Consider the following 23644-nt stretch of genomic DNA (forward strand, 5'->3'; position numbering starts at 1 on the left):
CTCGAAAAATAGTTTAAACAGAGAAGAAAATATTCTTTGATGGTTACGAGAGCAGGGAGGGAGAGGGGTTTTCACTAATTAGATGGTAGATAAGAACTATTTTAGGTGAAAGGAAAGACAACACACAATACAGGAGAGGTCAGCACAACTGGACTAAACCAAAAGCAAAGAAGTTTCCTGAGTAAACGGAATGCTTCGAAGGCCAGAGTAGCAGGGGCAGGGGTTTGGGGACCATGGTTTCAGGGGACATCTAAGTCAACTGGCATAACAAAACCTATTAAGAAAACATTTTGCATCCCACTTTGGAAAGTGGCGTCCGGGGTCTTAAACACTAGTAAGTGCCCATCTAAGATGCATCAATTGGTCTCAACCCACCTGGAGCAAGGGAGAATGGAGAACACCAAAGACACAAGGTAATCATGAGCCTAAGAGACAGAAAGGACCACATAAACCAGAGACTACATGAGCCCAAGACCAGAAAAACTAGATGGTGCCCAGCCAAAACCGATGACTGCCCTGACGGAACACAACAGAGAACCCCTGAGGGAGCAAGAGAGCAGTGGGATGCAGACCCCAAATTCTCGTAAAAATACCAGACTTAATGGTCAGACGGAGACTAGAAGGACCCCGGAGACCATGGTCCTCAGGCCTTCTGTTACCCTAAGACAGGAACCATTCCAAAAGCCAACTCTTCAGACAGGGATTGGACTGGAATACGGGATGGAAAATGATACTGTTGAAGAACGAGCTTCTTGGATCAAGTAAACACATGAGCCTATGTTGGCATTTCCTGTCTGAAAGGGAGATGAGAGGGCAGAGGGGGCCAGAAGCTACCCGAATGGACATGAGGAGAGAGAGTGAAGGCAAGGGCTGTGCGGTCTCATTAGAGGGAGAGCAATTAGGAGTATATAGAAAGGTGTATGTAAGTTTTTGTATGAGAGACTGACTTGATTTGTAAACTTTCACTTAAAGCACAATTAATTAAAAAAAAAAAATCTAAGGTCATACAGTAACTATGAGCCCAAGAGACAGAAAGGGCCACATGAACTAGGGACTTATATCATCCTGAGACCAGAAGAACTAGATGGTGCCTGGTCACAACCGATGACTGCCCTGACAGGGAGCACAACAGGGAACCCCTGAAGGAGCAGGAGAACAGTGGGATGCAGACCCCAAATTCTCATAAAAAGACCAGACTTAATGGTCTGACTGAGACTAAAAGAATCCCGGCAGTCATGGTCCCCAAACCTTCTGTTGGTCCGGGACAGGAACCATTCCAGAAGACAACTCATCAGACATGGAAGGGACTGGACAATAGGTTGGAGAGAGATGCTGATGAAGAGTGAGCTACTTGTATCAGGTGGACACTTGAGACTGTGTTGGCATCTCCTGTCTGGAGGGGAGATGGGAGGATAGAGAGGGTTAGAAACTGGTAAAACGGTCACGAAAGGAGAGACTGGAAGGAGGGAGTGGGCTGACTCATTACGGAGAGAGTACATGGGAATATGTAGTAAGATGTATATAAGTTTATATGTGACTGACTGACTTGATTTGTAAACTTTCACTTAAAGCACAATAAAAATTATTGAAAAAAAAAATTCTGCATCCCACTTCGGAGAGTGGCGTCTGAGGTCTTCAATACTAGCAAGCAGCCATCTAAGATGCATCTATTGGTCTCAACCCATCTGGAGCAAAAGAGAATGAAGAACACCAAAGACACAAGGTAATTATGGGCCCAAGAGACAGAAAGGGCCACATAAACCAGAGACTACATCAGTCTGAGACCAGAAGAACTAAATGGTGCCTACCTACAACCGATGACTGCCCTGGCAGGGAACACAACAGAGAACCCTGAGGAAGCAGAAGAGCAGTGGAATGCAGACCCCAAAAGCACATAAAAAGACCAGACTTAATGGCCTGAGAGAGACTAGAAGGACCCCAGACGTCATGGTCACCAGACCTTCTGTTAGCCCAAGACAGGAACCATTCCCAAAACCAACTCTTCCGACAGGGATTGGACTGGGCTATGGGATAGAAAATGATACTGGTGAAGAGTGAGCTTCTTGGTTCAAGTAGACACAGGAGACTATGTGGGCAGCTACTGTCTGGAGAAGAGATGAGTGTGTGGTGGGTGGGTCAGAAGCTGGCTGAATGGACATGATAATAGAGAGTGGAGGGAAGGAGTGTGCTGTCTTATCAGAGGGAGAGCAACTATGAGTACATACCAAGGTGTATCTAAGTTTTTGTATGAGAGACTGACTTGGTTTATAAACTTTCACTGGAAGAACAATAAAAAAAAAAAAAGAAAGACCAGACTTGCTGGCCTGACAGAGACTGGAGAAACCCTGAGAGTATGGCTCCCAGACACCCTTTTAGGTCATTAATGAAGTCATTCCTGAGGTTCACCCTTCAGCCAGATATTGAACAGGCCCATAAAACAAAAAGAGATGAAAGCGGTGCACCAGCCCTGGGGCAAAGAGTAGAAGGCAGGAGAGGACAGGAAAGCTGGTAATGGGGAACCCAAGGCTGAGAAGGGAGAGTGTTGACATGTCGTGGGGTTGTTAACCAATCTCATAAAACTATATGTGTACTGAGGCGGAGCCAAGATGGCGGACTAGGCAGACGCTACCTCGGATCCCTCTTACAACAAAGACACGGAAAAACAAGTGAATCGATCACATACATAACAATCTACGAACCCTGAACAACAAACACAGATTTAGAGACAGAGAACGAACTAATACGGGGAAGCAGCAATTGTTTCCAGAGCCTGGAGCCAGCATACCAGTCAGGTACGGCACAAGCACAGAGACCTGCTCCACCCCCCTGAACTAACCCCGGGAGGGGGACTAGCCGGTTCCACGGGCGGCGTGGGACGCAGCCGTTAGGAGAAGTCCCCGGGAGGCAGTGACTGATCTTGGAGCAGAAAGAGCAGCACCCGAGCCGGGGAACCGTCCCACAGGGATTTGGACTGCACGCAGGTACGCCATAAACACGGAGAGTTGCTCCACCCCCTGAACTAACCCCGGGAAGGTGACCATCCGGGTCGCGCGGGCGGCGTGGGACGCAGCCGGTAGGAGAAGTCCCCGGGAGGCAGCGACTGGTATTGGAGCGGGGAGAACAGCGTTCCAGCCGGGACACTCGGTCGCGGCACAAGCACGGGGAGCTACTCCACCCATCTGAACTAACCCCGGGAGGGGGCCCACCTGGTTCACGGGGGCGGCACGGCCACGCGGCTGGAGGGACGAGAAGTCCCCAGGAGGCAGCGACTGATTTTGGAGTCGAGAGTGCACCGTCCCAGTAGGGGAGCCTTGACGCTGGGCGTGGGGCTGGAAGCGGAGGATCTGACCGTGACTCCAGCGGGCCAGACCCCCCGGGGGCAATCTCCACACAGACAGCACACATAGGCGACGCGCCCGCGGGAATCTCAGATATAATAGTCTTTCCAAGCAAGACAAGCAACTCTGGCTATATTCTGAGGTGCTACTCTCCTATCTCTCTGTTCCCTCCCCCACCCTCCCCAGGCGGCTTCATTAACATCTGAATAGCCTGAGCCAGAGGGAGAACTCTGATAGGGATCTGACTGCAGTTTTTTTTTAGCGGATTTTCTGGAAAAACTAGTTTCCCAGTGATGGCTCGGAGACAACAATCCATATCAAACCACTTAAAGAAGCAGACCGTGACAGCTTCTCCAACTCCCCAAACAAAAGAATCAAAATCTTTCCCAAATGAAGATACAATTTTGGAATTATCAGATACAGAATATAAAAAACTAATTTACAGAATGCTTAATGATATCACAAATGAAATTAGGATATCTGCAGAAAAAGCCAAGGAACACACTGATAAAACTGTTGAAGAACTCAAAAAGATTATTCAAGAACATAGTGGAAAAATTAATAAGTTGCAAGAATCCATAGAGAGACAACATGTAGAAATCCAAAAGATTAACAATAAAATAACAGAATTAGACAACACACTAGGAAGTCAGAGGAGCAGACTCGAGCAATTAGAATGCAGACTGGGACATCTGGAGGACCAGGGAATCAACACCAACATAGCTGAAAAAAAATCAGATAAAAGAATTAAAAAAAATGAAGAAACCCTAAGAATTATGTGGGACTCTATCAAGAAGGATAACCTGCGGGTGATTGGAGTCCCAGAACAGGGAGGGGGGACAGAAAACACAGAGAAAATAGTTGAAGAACTTCTGACAGAAAACTTCCCTGACATCATGAAAGACGAAAGGATATCTATCCAAGATGCTCTTCGAACCCCATTTAAGATTGATCCAAAAAGAAAAACACCAAGACATATTATCATCAAACTCACCAAAACCAAAGATAAACAGAAAATTTTAAAAGCAGCCAGGGAGAAAAGAAAGGTTTCCTTCAAGGGAGAATCAATAAGAATATGTTCTGACTACTCAGCAGAAACCATGCAGGCAAGAAGGGAATGGGACGACATATACAGAACACTGAAGGAGAAGAACTGCCAACCAAGGATCATATATCCAGCAAAACTCTCTCTGAAATATGAAGGAGAAATTAAGATATTTACAGACAAACACAAGTTTAGAGAATTTGCAAAAACCAAACCAAAGCTACAAGAAATACTAAAGGATATTGTTTGGTCAGAGAACCAATAATATCAGATATCAGCACAACACAAGGTCACAAAACAGAACGTCCTGATATCAACTCAAATAGGGAAATCACAAAAACAAACAAATTAAGATTAATTAAAAAAAAAATACACATAACAGGGAATCATGGAAGTCAATAGGTAAAAGATCACAATAATCAAAAAGAGGGACTAAATACAGGAGGCATTGAACTGCCATATGGAGAGTGATACAAGGCGATATAGAACAATACAAGTTAGGTTTTTACTTAGAAAAATAGGGGTATATAATGAGGTAACCACAAAAAGGTATAACAACTCTATAACTCAAGACAAAAACCAAGAAAAATGTAACGACTCAACTAACATAAAGTCAAACACTATGAAAGTGAGGATCTCACAATTTACTAAGAAAAACGCCTCAGCACAAAAAAGTATGTGGAAAAATGAAATTGTCAACAACACACATAAAAAGGCATCAAAATGACAGCACTAAAAACTTATTTATCTATAATTACCCTGAATGTAAATGGACTAAATGCACCAATAAAGAGACAGAGAGTCACAGACTGGATAAAGAAACACGATCCATCTATATGCTGCCTACAAGAGACACACCTTAGACTTAGAGACACAAACAAACTAAAACTCAAAGGATGGAAAAAAGTATATCAAGCAAACAATAAGCAAAAAAGAAGAGGAGTAGCAATATTAATTTCTGACAAAATAGACTTTAGACTTAAATCCACCACAAAGGATAAAGAAGGACACTATATAATGATAAAAGGGACAATTGATCAGGAAGACATAACCATATTAAATATTTACGCACCCAATGACAGGGCTGCAAGATATATAAATCAAATTTTAACAAAACTGAAAAGCGAGATAGATACCTCCACAATTATAGTAGGAGACTTCAACACACCCCTTTCGGAGAAGGACAGGACATCCAGTAAGAAGCTCAACAGAGACACGGAAGATCTAATTACAACAATCAACCAACTTGACCTCATTGACTTATACAGAACTCTCCACCCAACTGCTGCAAAATATACTTTTTTTTCTAGCGCACATGGAACATTCTCTAGAATAGACCACATATTAGGTCATAAAACAAACCTTTGCAGAGTCCAAAACATCGAAATATTACAAAGCATCTTCTCAGACCACAAGGCAATAAAACTAGAGATCAATAACAGAAAAACGAGGGAAAAGAAATCAAATACTTGGAAAATGAACAATACCCTCCTGAAAAAAGACTGGGTTATAGAAGACATCAAGGAGGGAATAAGGAAATTCATAGACAGCAACGAGAATGAAAATACTTCCTATCAAAACCTCTGGGACACAGCAAAAGCAGTGCTCAGAGGTCAATTTATATCAATAAATGCACACATACAAAAAGAAGAAAGAGCCAAAATCAGAGAACTGTCCCTACAACTTGAACAAATAGAAAGTGAGCAACAAAAGAATCCATCAGGCACCAGAAGAAAACAAATAATAAAAATTAGAGCTGAACTAAATGAATTAGAGAACAGAAAAACAATTGAAAGAATTAACAAAGCCAAAAGCTGGTTCTATGAAAAAATTAACAAAATTGATAAACCATTGGCTAGACTGACTAAAGAAATACAGGAAAGGAAACAAATAACCCGAATAAGAAATGAGAAGGACCACATCACAACAGAACCAAATGAAATTAAAAGAATCATTTCAGATTATTATGAAAAATTGTACTCTAACAAATTTGAAAACCTAGAAGAAATGGATGAATTCCTTGAAAAACACTACCTACCTAAACTAACACATTCAGAAGCAGAACAACTAAATAGACCCATAACAAAAAAAGAGATTGAAACGGTAATCAAAAAACTCCCAACAAAAAAAAGTCCTGGCCCGGACGGCTTCACTGCAGAGTTCTACCAAATTTTCAGAGAAGAGTTAACACCACTACTACTAAAGGTATTCCAAAGCATAGAAAATGACGGAATACTACCCAACTCATTCTATGAAGCCACCATCTCCCTGATACCAAAACCAGGTAAAGACATTACAAAAAAAGAAAATTATAGACCTATATCCCTCATGAACATTGATGCAAAAATCCTCAACAAAATTCTAGCCAATAGAATCCAACAACACATCAAAAAAATAATTCACCCTGATCAAGTGGGATTTATACCAGGTATGCAAGGCTGGTTTAATATCAGAAAAACCATTAATGTAATCCATCACATAAATAAAACAAAAGACAAAAACCACATGATCTTATCAATTGATGCAGAAAAGGCATTTGACAAAGTCCAACACCCATTTATGATAAAAACTCTTACCAAAATAGGAATTGAAGGAAAATTCCTCAACATAATAAAGGGCATCTATGCAAAGCCAACAGCCAATATCACTCTAAATGGAGAGAACCTGAAAGCATTTCCCTTGAGAACGGGAACCAGACAAGGATGCCCTTTATCACCGCTCTTATTCAACATCGTGTTGGAAGTCTTAGCCAGGGCAATCAGGCTAGACAAAGAAATAAAAGGTATCCGGATTGGCAAGGAAGAAGTAAAGTTATCACTATTTGCAGATGACATGATTATATACACAGAAAACCCTAAGGAATCCTCCAGAAAACTACTGAAACTAATAGAAGAGTTTGGCAGAGTCTCAGGTTATAAAATAAACATACAAAAATCACTTGGATTCCTCTACATCAACAAAAAGAACACCGAAGAGGAAATAACCAAATCAATACCATTCACGGTAGCCCCCAAGAAGATAAGATACTTAGGAATAAATCTTACCAAGGATGTAAAAGACCTATACAAAGAAAACTACAAAGCTCTACTACAAGAAATTCAAAAGGACATACTTAAGTGGAAAAACATACCTTGCTCATGGATAGGAAGACTTAACATAGTAAAAATGTCTATTCTACCAAAAGCCATCTATACATTTAACGCACTTCCGATCCAAATTCCAATGTCATATTTTAAGGGGATAGAGAAACAAATCACCAATTTCATATGGAAGGGAAAAAAGCCCCGGATAAGCAAAGCACTACTGAAAAAGAAGAAGAAAGTGGGAGGCCTCACCTTACCTGACTTCAGAACCTATTATACAGCCACAGTAGTCAAAACAGCCTGGTATTGGTACAACAACAGACACATAGACCAATGGAACAGAATTGAGAACCCAGACATAGATCCATCCACGTATGAGCAGCTGATATTTGACAAAGGACCAGTGTCAATTAACTGGGGAAAAGACAGCCTTTTTAACAAATGGTGCTGGCATAACTGGATATCCATTTGCAAAAAAATGAAACAGGACCCATACCTCACACCATGCACAAAAACTAACTCCAAGTGGATCAAAGACCTAAACATAAAGACTAAAACGATAAAGATCATGGAAGAAAAAATTGGGACAACCCTAGGAGCCCTAATACAAGGTATAAACAGAATACAAAACATTACCAAAAATGATGAAGAGAAACCCGATAACTGGGAGCTCCTAAAAATCAAACACCTATGCTCATCTAAAGACTTCACCAAAAGAGTAAAAAGACCACCTACAGATTGGGAAAGAATTTTCAGCTATGACATCTCCGACCAGCGCCTGATCTCTAAAATCTACATGATTCTGTCAAAACTCAACCACAAAAAGACAAACAACCCAATCAAGAAGTGGGCAAAGGATATGAACACACATTTCTCTAAAGAAGATATTCAGGCAGCCAACAGATACATGAGAAAATGCTCTCGATCATTAGCCATTAGAGAAATGCAAATTAAAACTACGATGAGATTCCATCTCACACCAGCAAGGCTGGCATTAATCCAAAAAACACAAAATAATAAATGTTGGAGAGGCTGCGGAGAGATTGGAACTCTCATACACTGCTGGTGGGAATGTAAAATGGTACAACCACTTTGGAAATCTATCTGGCGTTATCTTAAACAGTTAGAAATAGAACTACCATACAACCCAGAAATCCCACTCCTCGGAATATACCCTAGAGATACAAGAGCCTTCATACAAACAGATATATGCACACCCATGTTTATTGCAGCTCTGTTTACAATAGCAAAAAGTTGGAAGCAACCAAGGTGTCCATCAACGGATGAATGGGTAAATAAATTGTGGTATATTCACACAATGGAATACTACGCATCGATAAAGAACAGTGACGAATCTCTGAAACATTTCATAACATGGAGGAACCTGGAAGGCATTATGCTGAGCGAAATGAGTCAGAGGCAAAAGGACAAATACTGTATAAGACCACTATTATAAGATCTTGAGAAATAGTAAACCTGAGAAGAACACATACTTTTGTGGTTACGAGGGGGGGAGGGAGGGAGGGTGGGAGAGGGTTTTTTTATTGATTAATCAGTAGATAAGAACTGCTTTAGGTGAAGGGAAAGACAACACTCAATACATGGAAGGTCAGCTCAATTGGACTGGACCAAAAGCAAAGAAGTTTCCGGGATAAAATGAATGTTTCAAAGCTCAGCAGAGCAAGCGCGGGGGTCTGGGGAACATGGTTTGCGGGGACTTCTAAGTCAATTGGCAAAATAATTCTATTATGAAATCATTCTGCATCCCACTTTGAAATGTGGCGTCTGGGGTCTTAAATGCTAGCAAGCAGCCATCTAAGATGCAGCAATTGGTCTCAACCCACCTGGAGCAAAGGAAAATGAAGAACACCAAGCCCACATGACAACTAAGAGCCCAAGAGACAGAAAGGGCCACATGAACCAGAGACCTACATCATCCTGAGACCAGAAGAACTAGTTGGTGCCCGGCCACAATCGATGACTGCCCTGACAGGGAGCTCAGCAGAGGACCCCTGAGGGAGCAGGAGAGCAGTGGGATGCAGACCCCAAATTCTCATAAGAAGACCAAACTTAATGGTCTGACTGAGACTGGAGGAATCCCGGCGGTCATGCTCTCCAGACCTTCTGTTGACACAGGACAGGAACCATCCCTGAAGACAACTCATCAGACATGAAAGGGACTGGTCAGCGGGTGGGAGAGAGACGCTGATGAAGAGTGAGCTAATTATATCAGGTGTACACTTGAGATTGTGTTGGCAACTCTTGTCTGGAGGGGGGATGGGAGGCTAGAGAGAGAGGGAAGCCGGCAAAATTGTCAAGAAAGGAGAGACTGAAAGGGCTGACTCAAGACGGGGAGAGTAAGTGGGAGTAGGGAGTGAGATGTATGTAAACTTATATGTGACAGACTGATTGGATTTGTAAACGTTCACTTGAAGCTTAATAAAAGTTATAAATAAAAAAAAAAAAAAAAAAAAAAAAAACTATATGTGTACTAACTGTTACATGAGAAACTAGTTTTTTCTGTAAACCTTCACCTAAAGTACAATAAACCCCTTGGTTTTATCAGTGGTATAGGGCATGCCCAAGGTCAGGAATCTAACAAATAAATAAATAAATGTTAAAACCGAGAGAGAAAAAAAAAGAGTTGGCAAAGTGTGGCTTCTTCAAATCACATGTAAATGAAGGGACCATCTACCGTATGGTAAAAAAGCAGAGCAGAGAGGAATTGTGTTACTGGCTGGTGATATGTATCTTAAAAACATTTTTCTCTTAATAAAAAATCAATTGCAAAGTAATGCTTTTTTTTTTTCTCATCCAAATATAAACGTAACACATGTTTATTTGAGAAATTTTGGAAAAAGCATGAAGAAAACAATGATCAGCAGGAAAGGTGCTGGGTGGGATCTTGGATCCCAGCAGTCTATGCTAATGTGGCAGGAAACAATCTCCTATAGTGAGGGTTATCCTGATGGATGATGACCACAAAGAAGACAAGAGAAGCAAAGCCCAAGGAAAAGTGCGACATGCAGGTACAGGAGACGTAACTTCAGAACGCAGGCTCCCAGTCAAAGGCAATTTCCGTGAAAATCTATATTTACAAGAGCCAAGAAAAGGAATATGGCTTAGATATCAAAGGTCATTGAGGTGTGGCCTAAACCTCTCATGGACACTCTAGCAACGATGCAGAAGTCTTTGGGCACTAACTCCAGCACCTGCTGAAGGAGAAAGGTGCCACATTCCCGATCACCTTTCAACTGTGGTGGTTTCTCAGCTAACCCTGGATTTTATGCTGAAACGAGGCTGGAAGCAAGTCGCCTTGATCCTGGAGCCCCAGTTCTGTGTTGTAACAAGCAGCTGCACTCCCTGTTGATGCTGTCGGCAATAATGACTTTGCATCACAAATCACCAGGATATTTTTGCTGATGAATTAATGTCTCGATCTTCAGGAGGGGCGAGGCAAGCCAGAGTCCCTGGTTCTGCAACGGATCAGCTAGCTGCTGCCCTGACTCCGGAGCCCTTCAGCTTCAACATTCTTTAATATTCTTACTGCTTTCCTCCTAACAGCTCTGCCAGAAGCCCAAAAGGCAGGCTCATTCAGCCAGTCTCCATTCAAAGACACTTTCGCACTTCCATATCAAGCTCACAAATAACCTCCCTCCTCTGTCTCATAAAAACAATTTTTATGACTGACACAGCCGTGAAGCAAAGAAGAAAGCAGTAAAGGTCTCTATAGTAAAGAGGGAAGAGTAGTTTATCCAAATTGCTTTTTGCTGTCCCCACACTCTCTGATGTTCACTGATATTTAGTCCACTCTGCATAAGATGTCACAGGTTGCTGGACAGAGGGCCAGTCTGATATTAGGTTTAGGATGCCACAAACTTTAAAACAATTCCAAACTTGTACAAAATAATTTATCTTGAAACAAAATAAACATTGCTTATTATTATCATTCTTTTCAAGATAAGTTATCTGTCTGTACCTGATTCCAGCTCTTAGCTACTGTCAAAGAAGAAAAAAACAAAACACCAAACCTACTGCTGTCAAGTCGATTTGGACTCATAGCAACCCTGTTGGGCAGTCTCATAGGGTTTCCAAGGAGCGGCTGGTATATTCAAACTGCCGACCTTTTGGTTAGCAGCCGAATGTTTAACCACTGCGCCACCAGGGCTCCTTAGCTATTGTAGGATTGTCAAATAAGGACAATGGAGACAGCTTGGGTTTGAATTTCAGTTTTACTAATTCCTAGTTTGTAATCTTGGGCAAATTACTTAATCTCTTGCAGTCCTCAGTTTTCCAATCTTAAAATGGGTGTAACAGTACCTAAGCCATAGGTTATTACGATGACTAGACGAATTAATATGGACCACATTGGAAGACAACTGTCATGCACATTAACTCAGCTACAAATTGGAATAAAGGTATTGACAGGGACATGGACAGACAGAGCCAAGCACACGCCTACTTTCAAAACAAAAGAGATTGATTTAAAAGGAAATGCTTTTAGAAGTCCTTTAAAATAAATAAGTACAAGCTATTGTGATTTAGCCATTGTGTGACTAAGACAGAATAGTTATCTCAAGTAAACATAATTTCTGTTAAAGACTTTTTGAGGCAATCATTAAACCTGATTTAATAGGCTTATAGCTATTATTTTAAAACCAAGTTTTAAATGTTATTTCATAAGCCTTAAATTCATATTTCTTTTTAAACATTTCAAAACCAAGATAAAAGAGTTATTTTGTTTTAAAATTTAAAGTGATTTTCAGGAAGAAAAAAAAAATTCCCCAGAATGTTTAGGGACACATACTAATTTAACCCCATAATACCATGCCGTCAAATATTCTACATTTGTCTCAGAAACTGAAAGGAAGTCAACATCTAGGTGAAAACACTGAAAATTGTCAAAAAACATGCAGATCAGTGAGATATGTACTTGCAAACGCTGTGGACACTTTAAATCCTTTTCTAAATTGTATGCTTAAACAGAAACTAGATCACGAGATGTACAGATTGAAGACAGCCCGATGTAACTTCAGCGGGTTTTTAAAACTGACACCAATGACAAAGAAGTTACCTTCTCAGCAGTGCACACACAGGTGAAATAAAACCCTCAAATTTTAATTCCTTATTGACTGGAATTTGAATGCAGAAGACTTGAAACCCAATTGAACATAAATGTGCTATACATACAGCGTGACAAAAAAATGAAAAAGGTATTAGGTAATCAAGGCACAGTTCTTACCTTACATCTTCTGTGAACTTTTCTTTTCTAGAAGAAACTTTCTAGACTTGCAGAGACCTTGAAACCCCCCATCTCTCGAAGGTTTCCAGCTCTGCCTGTCTCAACGGTGACTAAATACAGCGCTTGGGTTTTTTAACAGAAGGAAGCTTTTAGCCAAAATATGCGGTTTAAAGGAGCAGTATCCACCCTTGTTAAAACTATTTCACGGACATTCAGGGGTTTTCTTTCTACTCTGTGAAAGTTAAATGTGAGTAGGAAGGCATTTTTCCTGTCCCGGAAATCAGCATAACTAAAACCAATGCTGAGCTAACGAGAAATGTTTCTTCCATGTGTTCTGTTTGGCAGACACTGCAAGCCATATCAAGGAAACACGTGATGTTTATAAATACAATATGGCTCATGTTGTCATAACCTCTCAATGACAAAAAAAAGTGCAAGGAAAAGCAAGCAGCAACGCAGCAGGAAAGATGAGATTTGTATCACTTGGAAGCTGCCTATCAGATGTGCACATATTATTCTTTTTTGCTTCTTAAAAAAATCAGACTTCATAACTGGAAGCAGTGAGAGAAGAGGAAAATATCTACCGTGTTAAGGAGAGCCACAGTATTAACACGTGTTTGCATATCATTTAAATAAGAGTAATTCCTTATCAATCACAACAGGAACGTCTCGTTACCTGTCTGAAAGGCACCACTATATAAAAAAACAGGACATAATTAGGTACACCATTCACAAGTGAGTTCCATAGTGTTCAAAACCAAAAACCAGACCCGTTGCCGTTGAGTCAATTCTGACTCGTAGTGACACTATAGGACAGAGTGGAGCTGGCCCATGGGGTTTCCAAGGCTTTTAATCTTTATGGAAGCAGACTGTCACATCTTTCTCCCGTGGAGCAGCTGGTGGGTTCGAACTGCTGACCTTTCTTTCGGTTTGCAGCCAAGCGGTTAACCACTGCACCACCAGAGTTCCTGTCCATAGTGTTAAACTCAAGGAAATAATAAAATGAAGGCAAGGATTTCATATCATCTGGAACTGATGTGAAAAATTATACCCGTTTGCATCATTATTAATAATTTGCTTTTCTGATCTTCTACTGGACCGTAAGCTCTGTGAGGGCGGTGGCCAGGCCTCTCTTGCTCAGCAGTAGTTATATCCTCAGAACCCTGCCTGGACCATAGGAGGGACTCAACTTATATCGGCTGGGTGAGTGGATCAGGGAACCTTCACGGCCATGTGTTTTAGGCTAACTGTCCTAAAATTATCACCCCTCTTTTATCAAGTTTGGAGGTCTTTGAAATACTATCAACTAAATTTAAAAGCAAGATTTGTCCTACTGAGTTATAAATACAGCAAAACAGAATCTGTCTTCTTTAGCTTTGTTATCGAGAAATGAGCTTACTTTCTACTATAGGTGAATTTAACTGCTGGGCAGATACGTGTGCATTTCTGACACTTATTTTAATCTGACAAAGCCAGACTTTTCTCTTTATTGTTAGCCTTGCCTTAACTATCAGGATTATTAACTTCTACCAAAATTATATTGATAGGATGGGAAATTTTGTTAGCACAGGTAGACATGCCTATTTCTTATTTTGGTCAGGAACCAGTATTGGATAAACTAGGGAATGGGTTAAACCTCAAACGTTTAATTTGCAGAGAGCAGTGCTGACCTTAGTAGACAAGGTACCAACTGAACGTCTGTGACAGGAAGGCTGTTCAAGTAAGGCCCTTCTTCTTCCAGACGTTTAAGGAGAATCTACTCAGGGTAGTACACCACCCTAGGGAACCATAGGGAGTGTGAAGATGAATGAAATGGGGACCTTGCCCCTGCCAGAAAAAGTTTAAGACTTTAGAAAGGAATGTAAGATGTGCACCCCGATAACTACAATGCAAAGGAGGAAAAGGTGAGTGTGCTGAGAGATGGAAAACGTAGTAGGAGTACTGTGGAGTTCAGAGAAGGGCCAGTGGTGAAGCTGCAGAGGACAGTGGCTTCACAAAGACATTTGGAGATGACACATGGACAATGACGATGGAGAGAGCAGTGTGGGAGAGGACAGCTGTGACCACAAGCGTGATGGCAAATGCCAGTCCTGGAGCTGGCCTGCTTGGCTCTGAACCCAGCTTCACCTCTGACTCTTTGTGTGGCTTTGAGCAAGTTCACTGACCTCTGTAAGCCTTGCTTTCCACATCTGAAATGGGATAATAAAAATTCCTTTCACACTGGGTTGTTGTCAAAATTAAAGGAGAGTGAATACGAGCAAAATGCTTGGCAAAGAATAAACATATCATTCAAGAAAAAAAGAAAAAAACAGTTGCAGTCGCATCAATTCCAATCATGGTACTCCCATGTGTGTCAGAGTAGAACGGTGTTCCGTAGGGCTCTTGGTGGCTGATTTTTCGGAAGTAGATCCCCAGACCTTTCTTCTGAGGCACCTCTGGGTGGACTGGAATTTCTAGCTTTTTGGTTAGCCGCTGAGTGTGTTAATCATTGGCATGCCCAAGGACTCCAAGTATATCATAAATGTTAATTATTAATACCACTGTCATTGTGTGAGTAAAGGGGCCTTTAGCAAATGAAATGAAATTAGCTAGGAGTGTTGTCTGTAGCTTCCATTTCTATGGGATTTCCTTGTCATCTAACACCTTAAATCATTCTTTCCAACCAGAGAACTGCCCAGTGGGAAAAAAAGAGCTCTGTGGCATGGGCAGTTCAGACATACATAGTAAATGCACACATACTTCTTATTTTTGTGGTGTATCTTTTCAGCCCAGTCAGAGGAGAAAAGAATGGAGCAAAGTTAAAAATAAAAAGATGTAAAGAAATATACATATAATAGAGTTAAGAAAGGAAACAAGTATTAATAAAGGATATTTTAGGTGTTCTAAAATCTCTTTTAGGAGCCAAAATGAGTTGGGTCCCTCCTCTGGTCTAGGCAAGATTCTAAGGATATAATGCTTCAAAAACTGCAAAACTTAATTAAATGGAAATATCAAGGAAGGGATGGAGTGGGCTGAATACAAGGAATCAGACAGAAATGAGTTCAAATTCAATGTCTGACACTTACCAGCCATGTGAGTTTCGGAAAGGCCTCTTTGGCCTCAGTTTTGTCATCTGCAAAAATGGAGTCAGTACACCTACTTTGCAGAGGTGTTGATTAAATAGCATGCGTAGAGTACTCAGCACATTGTCGACTACGCAGACCCACAAAAGTTTTATTACCTTATATCCAGAACAATGACATAGAAAGAGTACTATTTATATCCCAACGGATTACAGAAAGAAATGAATAGTTTATATAAATACATACAACTTTGCTAAATAAATAAGAAATAAGTCAAAGTGGGCAAAAGGAAGATGAAAGTCAGAAAATTAAAAAGAGAGAGTAGGAATGAAGCCAGCACACAAAATACATGTCACAAGTCCCTGTACACTTGCTGTGGGTGTGCCACAAACCTAATTCTAAGCTTTAGAGTAGCAACACAAAGAGGGAAAATGATCAGTTACAAGATTCACAGCGTCCATATGATAAAAATAAACCCGCAGAAACACAGCTATTTCTGGTGATGAGAACGGAGAGATATTTTTACAGTAGGTCCTCATTAATGACAGAAAAAATGAATAGTAAGTCATGTGTAGAACAATCATTATAGCACTCAGTGTACTCAGTTTAACAAACGTTTACACTCAGCATGGGCGAGATGCCACGACCGGTTTACGGAGGAACACAAAGACGAACATGATATGCTTTGTGCCTTTGGAGCCCTGGTGGCGCAGTAGTTAAGAGCTATGGCTGCTAACCAAAAGATCAGCAGTTCGAATCCACTACCTGCTCTTTGGAAACCCAATGAGGCTGTCGTACTCCGTCCTATGGGGTCGCTATGAGTTGGAATCAACTCAACAGCATCAGATTTTTAGTGCCTTTGAAGAACTTACAGTCTTGTGGGTGAAATGAACATGCACCTAAATGATTATAACACAAGAAGAACATGTAACAACCCCCAAAAGGGCAAGATTAATTCTGACAAAGCAGACTTTTTGTTTGTTTGTTTTGATAGTATTTTATTGTGTTTTTGGTGAAGGTTTACAAAGTAGACAGTTTTCTATTGAGCCTTTCTGAAGCAAGTGTTTATTTTTTTTAAACATTTGAGCTTGGCAATTTTCAAATATAATTAAAAACTAGAGAAAATAATATAAAGAATTTGCATCATCCAGCTTTGAGATTTTTCAACATTTTGTCAGTTTCATCTACTCCCACCTTTTATTTATTTAGGTTTGTTGGAATATTTTAAACCAAATACCATTCACTACGTCATTTAACCAGTAAATACTTCAGTATACATCCTTTTTTAAAACATTAATTACCAAGCTATTTGGAGCCCTGGTAGCGCAGTGGTTAAGAGCTCAGCTGCTAACCAAAAGGTCAGCAGTTTCAATCTACTAGCCACTCCTTGAAAATCCTATGGGGCAGTTCTACTCTGTCCTACAGGGTCGCTACAAGTTGGAATCGACTTGACAGCAGCAGGTTTGGTTTTTTTTTTTTTTTTTTTGGTTTTATACCAAGCTATTATTATGCCCAACAGAATTACCAGTTATCCTTTACTATCATTCCTAACACATGTTCAAATTTCCCAAATAGTTTCAAAGATGTCTTTTTACAGTTGGTTTGTTCAAAACAGGATCTAAACATGGTGTACACATCCTATTTGGCTGTTACAGAAGAGGTCTGAGCAACATAACACTGCCACTTCCTACTCTTTTATCATGCCATCAGTTTGTTGCAGAAATTGGGCAATTAGTATGTTGCTTTTTTTTGTTGTTAGATGCTGTTCAGTTGATTTTTTGACTCATAGCGACGCCATGTGACAGAGCAGAACTGGCCCATAGGGTTTTCTAGACTGTAATCTTTATGGAAGCAGACTGCCAGATCTTTCACCCTTGGAGCCCCTGGGTGTGTTCGAACCACCAACTTTTTGTTTAGCAGCCAAGAGCTTACCCGTTGTGCCACCAGGGCTCCTAGCATGTTAGGTAGGCAGAATTTTGAAGAGAAGAGGAGAATTCAACCTGGGGAGTAAGAAATGTGGGGTGGCTCTGCTTGAGTGTTGGGCGGGGATGGCGTTGACCTTGCTGTTCTTTGCACAGCAGGGAGCTGGGCTTAAGGAGATTCCTTGGGTGGAATCTATTAGGCTGCAGTAGGAAGAGCTGGGGAGGCTGGTTAAAGGCTGCTTTATAACAGACTGGTGGAGAAGTAATGGGCGCTGTAGAGACAGCAGCAGAGCAGTATAGCTAAGAGCCCTGGATCCCAAGCCAGGTGCCTGGGTTCAAATCTTGGCTCTGTTACTTTCTGTGTGGCCTTAGGCAATTTCTTAATGCCCCCAAGCAACTGTTGCATCAGCTGTAAATATGGGAGTTACAGCAATAACTGCTTCAAAATTTTGTCTTGAGGATTTAAATGAAATTACCCATGAAACTGCTTACTTATTAAATGCTCAAAAAAAAAGTTAGCTCTTATAAGAATAAAACCAAACTTATTGCTATATTGAGTCAATTCTGACTCATAGTGACCTTATAGGACAAAGCAGAACTACCTCCAAAGGGTTTCCAAACAACAGCTGATGGATTTGAATTGCCAACCTTTTGGTCAGTAGCTGAGCTCTTAACCACTGAGCTACCAGGTCTCCCTTATAAGAATAGTGGTACAGGAAATGGCAGAGGGGTCATCTGTAAGAGACCTTGCAGAAGTGGAATGGACTAGTTTTGGTGATTGATTGGATCTGTTGCAAAAAAGGAGTTACGCAAGAGAGGAATATATTGACAACTCAACTTTTTAATTCCCTTCTTCTCCATCCCCTAAAACAAATATGCCTACACAAACACACATGTGTGCACACACATACACACACCATTACAGTCACTCTATCATTCACAAAGACGAGAATGAAGGAGGAGAAAGGTTGGGGAAAAAAGATTAGGAATTTTTTATTCAACATGACACATCTAAAAAACTGGGATAATATCCATGTAAAGTTAATCACTTGTAAGTTGACCACTTGGGTCTTGAACTCTAGAGAGATGGCAGAACTAGAGATATTGTTTGAAGGGTCATCCACATTGATACAGTAGTTGAATCAGTGTTAAGGTAAAAATCACAAGGGGCAGAGCAAAAAAAAAAAAAAAGTGACCCGGAACACATTGAGGACTATTTGGGGGTCAAGCATTAGTGAAGGAGGCCAAGGTGTGGTTTGAATGTTGGTGAGGAATTTAAAAATGGCAGTGTAATGAAACGAAGGGAATACAGCTTTTTAAGGAGGCTGTTCACTGGTGTCACATACAGAGCTTAAATAGAGAGCTACCAGGTAGCGTCAGATTTGGCTAATAGGAAGTAACTTAAGATCCAGGGTTGATTCTAGGAAGTGTGTTCCAAGTGCAAAATGAAAACTGTCTACATACAAGTGAAAATTAAAGAAAGGTGACAGGACGGGGTATATTGAAAAGTGAGAGCTGAGAATGTTGGGAAGTGACCTCAAGTCACCCAAGGAGATGGAGAGGCCTAAGGACTGTGAATAAGCCACTGGGTTTGGTGATTAGGAAGTCACTGGTAAATTTGAGAGTACCCGGGTGGTACAAACAGTGAACACACTCAGCTCGTGACCAAAAGATTGGAGATTTGAGTCTAACCAGAGGTGCCTTGGAAGAAAGTCTTGGCAATCTACTGCCTAAAAACCAGCCATTGAAAACCCAATGGAGCACAGTTCTACCTTGACGCACATGGGGTCACCATGAGTCGGAGTCGGTCTGACAGTAACTCGTTGTGGTATCTTTTGACAGCCTTTTCAATGAAATGGTTTGTCTTTGAGTTGTACATTTGTGAATTCGAAACCCTGTGATACATCTATAATTTCTGTAAAAAGGCCTGTTTCCATATGGTGAGCTTAGTCCCTTGGAAGTGAAATTATCAATGCAACTATCTAAAATTGGAAAACAAAAGCCACGCGATCGGATCAGATCACAGTGATTTGCCCCCACATATAAAGTAAAAGAAGACACAGTGCGCTCTGTTCCAGCAGAGAACTGCCAGTCTCATTAGACAGACTAGCCTCAAAAATGCTCAGCTAGATGTTAAATGAAAAAGTAGACACATGTTTTCCCAACCAACCATGTATTCCGTGCACGCTCCAAGGCTCAGAGTGAGTACATTTAGTCTAACATGCTTCTTGAGTAACATCATCACCGTCATAAAACTGCTCCCGGAGAACTGACCATCCTAGATATATATAGTCTTACGTTTTCTTTTCTTTCAAAGGCAAGATGTTAAACTCATTGTTTGAGGAAAGTCTCAGAGGCCAATGCAAAGCTCTGGTATTGCTGTTGTTGACCCTCTGCCTGTCCCAACCCATGGTTTTCACGATGTGCATGTTTATTGGCATGAGTGTGTGCTGGGAGGTCTGTCCCAGGCTGTCTCGGGAGGCAGCAAGTGAAGCTGGAATGACATCAGGCACAAGGCTGCGGTAACAGCCTCTTGCGTGTATAAATTCCTTCATGGCCGCGCTCATGTTGCAAACATAAGGCAGGATGGAGCTACCCTGAACCCATTATGCTACTATGATTGGTCTATCCCAATCGATCCTTGCTCTGTTCTTTATCTCTGTTCTTCATTTTGAGCAATGGGCTTCTGCAGGGCTCAACAAAGCTCCTTTCCCTTTAATGGCAATGCAGACACGTTCACTGAGGAAGGAGAGAGAATTCCAACTGCCAGAGCCAAAAGGTGATTGTGAAAGAATTCCACATCTTTTAGTTTTTGGAATCTGTGAATAGACACCAAATTTGGCAGTAGGCAGATTTGCATGGAAAAGCACGGAGAGACATATCTCTTGTCATCATGATTACACCTATTTGGTTTCTGAACTGTTATTTCTCATTTTCAAGTAGTCTCCACTGGAACATAAAGCCTTTCTGTTGGTTAGGATGGTGAATATTTGTTGTCCCTTCATCAGGGGAGAAACCCTGGTGGCGTAGTGGTTAAGAACTATGGCTGCTAACCAAAAGGTCAGTAGTTCGAATCCACTGGGTGCTCTTTGGAAACCCTATGGGGCAGTTCTACTCTGTCCTGTAGGGTCACTGTGAGACGGAATCGACTCATCAGCAATGGGCTTGGTTTTTAGTTTTTCATCAGGGGACAAGAGTTAATTTTCTTACACAAAAGTCTCGTGTCTATTAGACAGGCCCATAAAACAAAATGAGACTAAAGGGACACACCAGCCCAGGGGCAAAGACTAGAAGGCAGGAGGGAACAGGAAAGCTGGCAACAGGGAACCCAAGTTCGAGAAGGGAGAGTGTTGACATGTTGTGGGGCTGTTAACCAATGTCATAAAACAATATGTGTGCTAACTGTTTAATGAGAAGCTAGTTTGCTCTGTAAACCTTCATCTAAAGTACAATGAAAAAAAAAAAAAGAGTATCCATGTTGGGTAACCAAAGCAACTTGTACATATTATGATTGTACAATAAAACAACAACAACAACAAAGAGTCTGGTGTCTAAGGTAGGCTGTGGATACCTCAGAAAGTGATCACTAATGTCTCATCTAAAAGTAAAAGCAGAACAAGTTTTCTGAAACCCACAGCAAAAGTTCTGAATTCTAATAGGCTTTGTCCATATGGTCAATATTTGATTCTGCCAGCGCTCACTGCTGGTCCTTATGTAGGCATTACATCTGTTTAAGAGTTAAAACAGGTGTCCTCACCAGCCATAAACAAGGTTTTCAGAGGCGATTCTGGGGCGCCTGTGTGGAAATGGCTTTATGTCACTGAAACAGAACCCTGACCACCATGGAGCTCCAGTTCCAAGGCTAGATATATCAAAAAGTAAAGTAATCCAAGGTAGCAAAAACTCTAAAGAATGTTACCGACAAAGAGGATAACAAAGTAATAAAAGGGAAAGGTCCCATAATATTTCATTATTAGATGACTCAGTCTGTCTTCATATGGTGTTGCTTTACATTTAAAGTGTAACTGGCTAAAAATAATCTTCAAAACCCTAGATTTTCTTAAGCAACCACATAGCCTTCACTTTGAATCACATATCATTTCTCCGACGTAAAAAAGCAGCAGTTGAGTAAGAGTCCTTTTCCTCCAAAAAATCTAGGCTTTGATCCCACAGTGTCATCACTCACATTCCAATCTAGGAATCACATATAAATTCTTCTAGCACTTTCAACTGGTCCTAAGTCACATTCTCTGTGTGGTAGGTAAAATAATGGATCCCCTCCCCTAGATGTCTACATCCTAATCCCGGAACCTGTGAATATGTTAGATTACATGGCAAAGGGAACCAAAATTGCAGATGGAATTAAGGTTGCTAATCAGCTGAAATCAAAATAGGGAGATTAAATAGAAAAATAAAATACGGGGATCATCCAGGCTTATCTAGGAGAGCTCAGTGTAATCACAAGGGGCCTTAAAAGTGGAAGAGGGAGGCAGATGAGGGGTTAGTGATACAGATGGAAACAGGGTCTGAGAGAAGCTACTTTGCTGGCTTTGAAGATGGAGGAAAAGGGCTGCGAGCCAAGAAATGAAGGCAGCCTCTAGAAGCTGGAAAAGACAAGCAAACAGATTCTCCCCTACAACTTCTAGAAAGAAATGCAGTCCAGCTGATACCTCGATTTTAGCTCTGTAAGACTGATTCTGGAGTCCCTGGGTGGCGCAAAGGGTTACGTGCTCAACTACTAACCAAAAGATTGGCAGTTTGAACAGACCCAGAGACGCCTTAGAAGACAGGCCTGGTGATATATTTCTGAAAAGTCACAGTCTTGAAAACCCTATGGAACAGTTCTCTGCACACATGGGGTCACCGTGAGTCAGGACCAACTCAGCAGCAACTAACGACAAGACTGATTTAGGACTTCCGACCTCTGGAACTGTAAGACAGCAAATTCTTGTTGTTTTAAGCCACTAAATTGGTCGTAATTTGTTACAGCCGCAATAGGAAACTAATACATCCTGTTATGAAGCAAAGACAACTTCATCTGTAGAAACTCTAATGCAACTCTAGGACAAAACAGCGTCCTAGGTTTCTTTGGTAATACAGCCTATTCATTTTTCCCCCTAGTTCAACTCCAGCATCCAGCTGTGTGCTAATCCAGAGATACAGTGATATAAAATGGCACATCATCTTCTAAATGTGTTGGCTGGTGCAGTTGGAGAAGCAGATCTTCCCCCCTCTATTTTTACTGCAGAGGAATGTAGCACTAAAGTTAGAAACTCAATCCCTTTCCAGTAGACCCACATTAATGCAATTTTTTACATCTGTCTTTTCAGTTTCCCTGTTCTTTTTCTTTCAAAACATCTCCACGTGTTTTGAATGCTTGGATAATCTTCTGAGATTATCCAAATCTAGAGAATCTTACCTCCCCTACCATGCAGATTTTTATACCATGCACCAAACCAAGTTCAGAGATTTGATAATATTTAATAGAGCACAACAGTAAACTGTCCTGTGTTACAGGTGAGTAATTTAATTAAGATGCTAGGGCTTTGAATAGCTAATGGAAGAACATGAATAGATCTTACATGCAATTGTGCATAGTTCTTTTTGTTTTGTTTTGCTTTAAGTAGAAGAAGAAAAAAAACAGCAAGAGATCCTCTCAGTGAGTTAATATATTATGGACCAAGGATGAGGGGTCCTTTATGTAATGACTTTCAGGATCCTACAGGAAGGCGAACATGACTAAACTCCATGCTTGGAGATAATTTAGGATGTGCTGGGTCCTTTTCAATCCCTGTGCCCCGAATGAGCAGGAAAAGCTGATTTCTTTAACAAGGAACAAATAGTGAATCACCAGGCTAGGGGAGTGGCAAGACACAACTATATCACCTGCAAGAGAAAGGGGTGTCGGGTATAGCCCACTGAACACAATTTAAAATAGAACACAAACACTTA

At 41.0% G+C, this 23644-nt stretch overlaps 1 protein-coding gene across 12 annotated transcripts in view; it reads right to left on the reverse strand.

The window, feature by feature from the left end:
- KIAA1217 (KIAA1217 ortholog) overlaps positions 1-23644 on the reverse strand; it is a 584613-nt gene that overhangs the window by 123550 nt on the left and 437419 nt on the right. Inside the window, exon 1 of one of the 12 annotated variants that reach the window (XM_049881832.1) lies at positions 12709-23625. The exons of the other annotated variants lie outside the window; for them this stretch is intronic. The gene's annotated coding sequence lies outside the window, so the exon portion shown is untranslated. Of the gene's footprint in view, positions 1-12708; positions 23626-23644 lie in introns of those variants that run through there. 12 annotated transcript variants of the gene reach the window in all.

The sequence above is a fragment of the Elephas maximus genome, chromosome 4 (assembly GCF_024166365.1).
Source record: "Elephas maximus indicus isolate mEleMax1 chromosome 4, mEleMax1 primary haplotype, whole genome shotgun sequence".
Lineage (NCBI taxonomy): Eukaryota > Metazoa > Chordata > Mammalia > Proboscidea > Elephantidae > Elephas > Elephas maximus.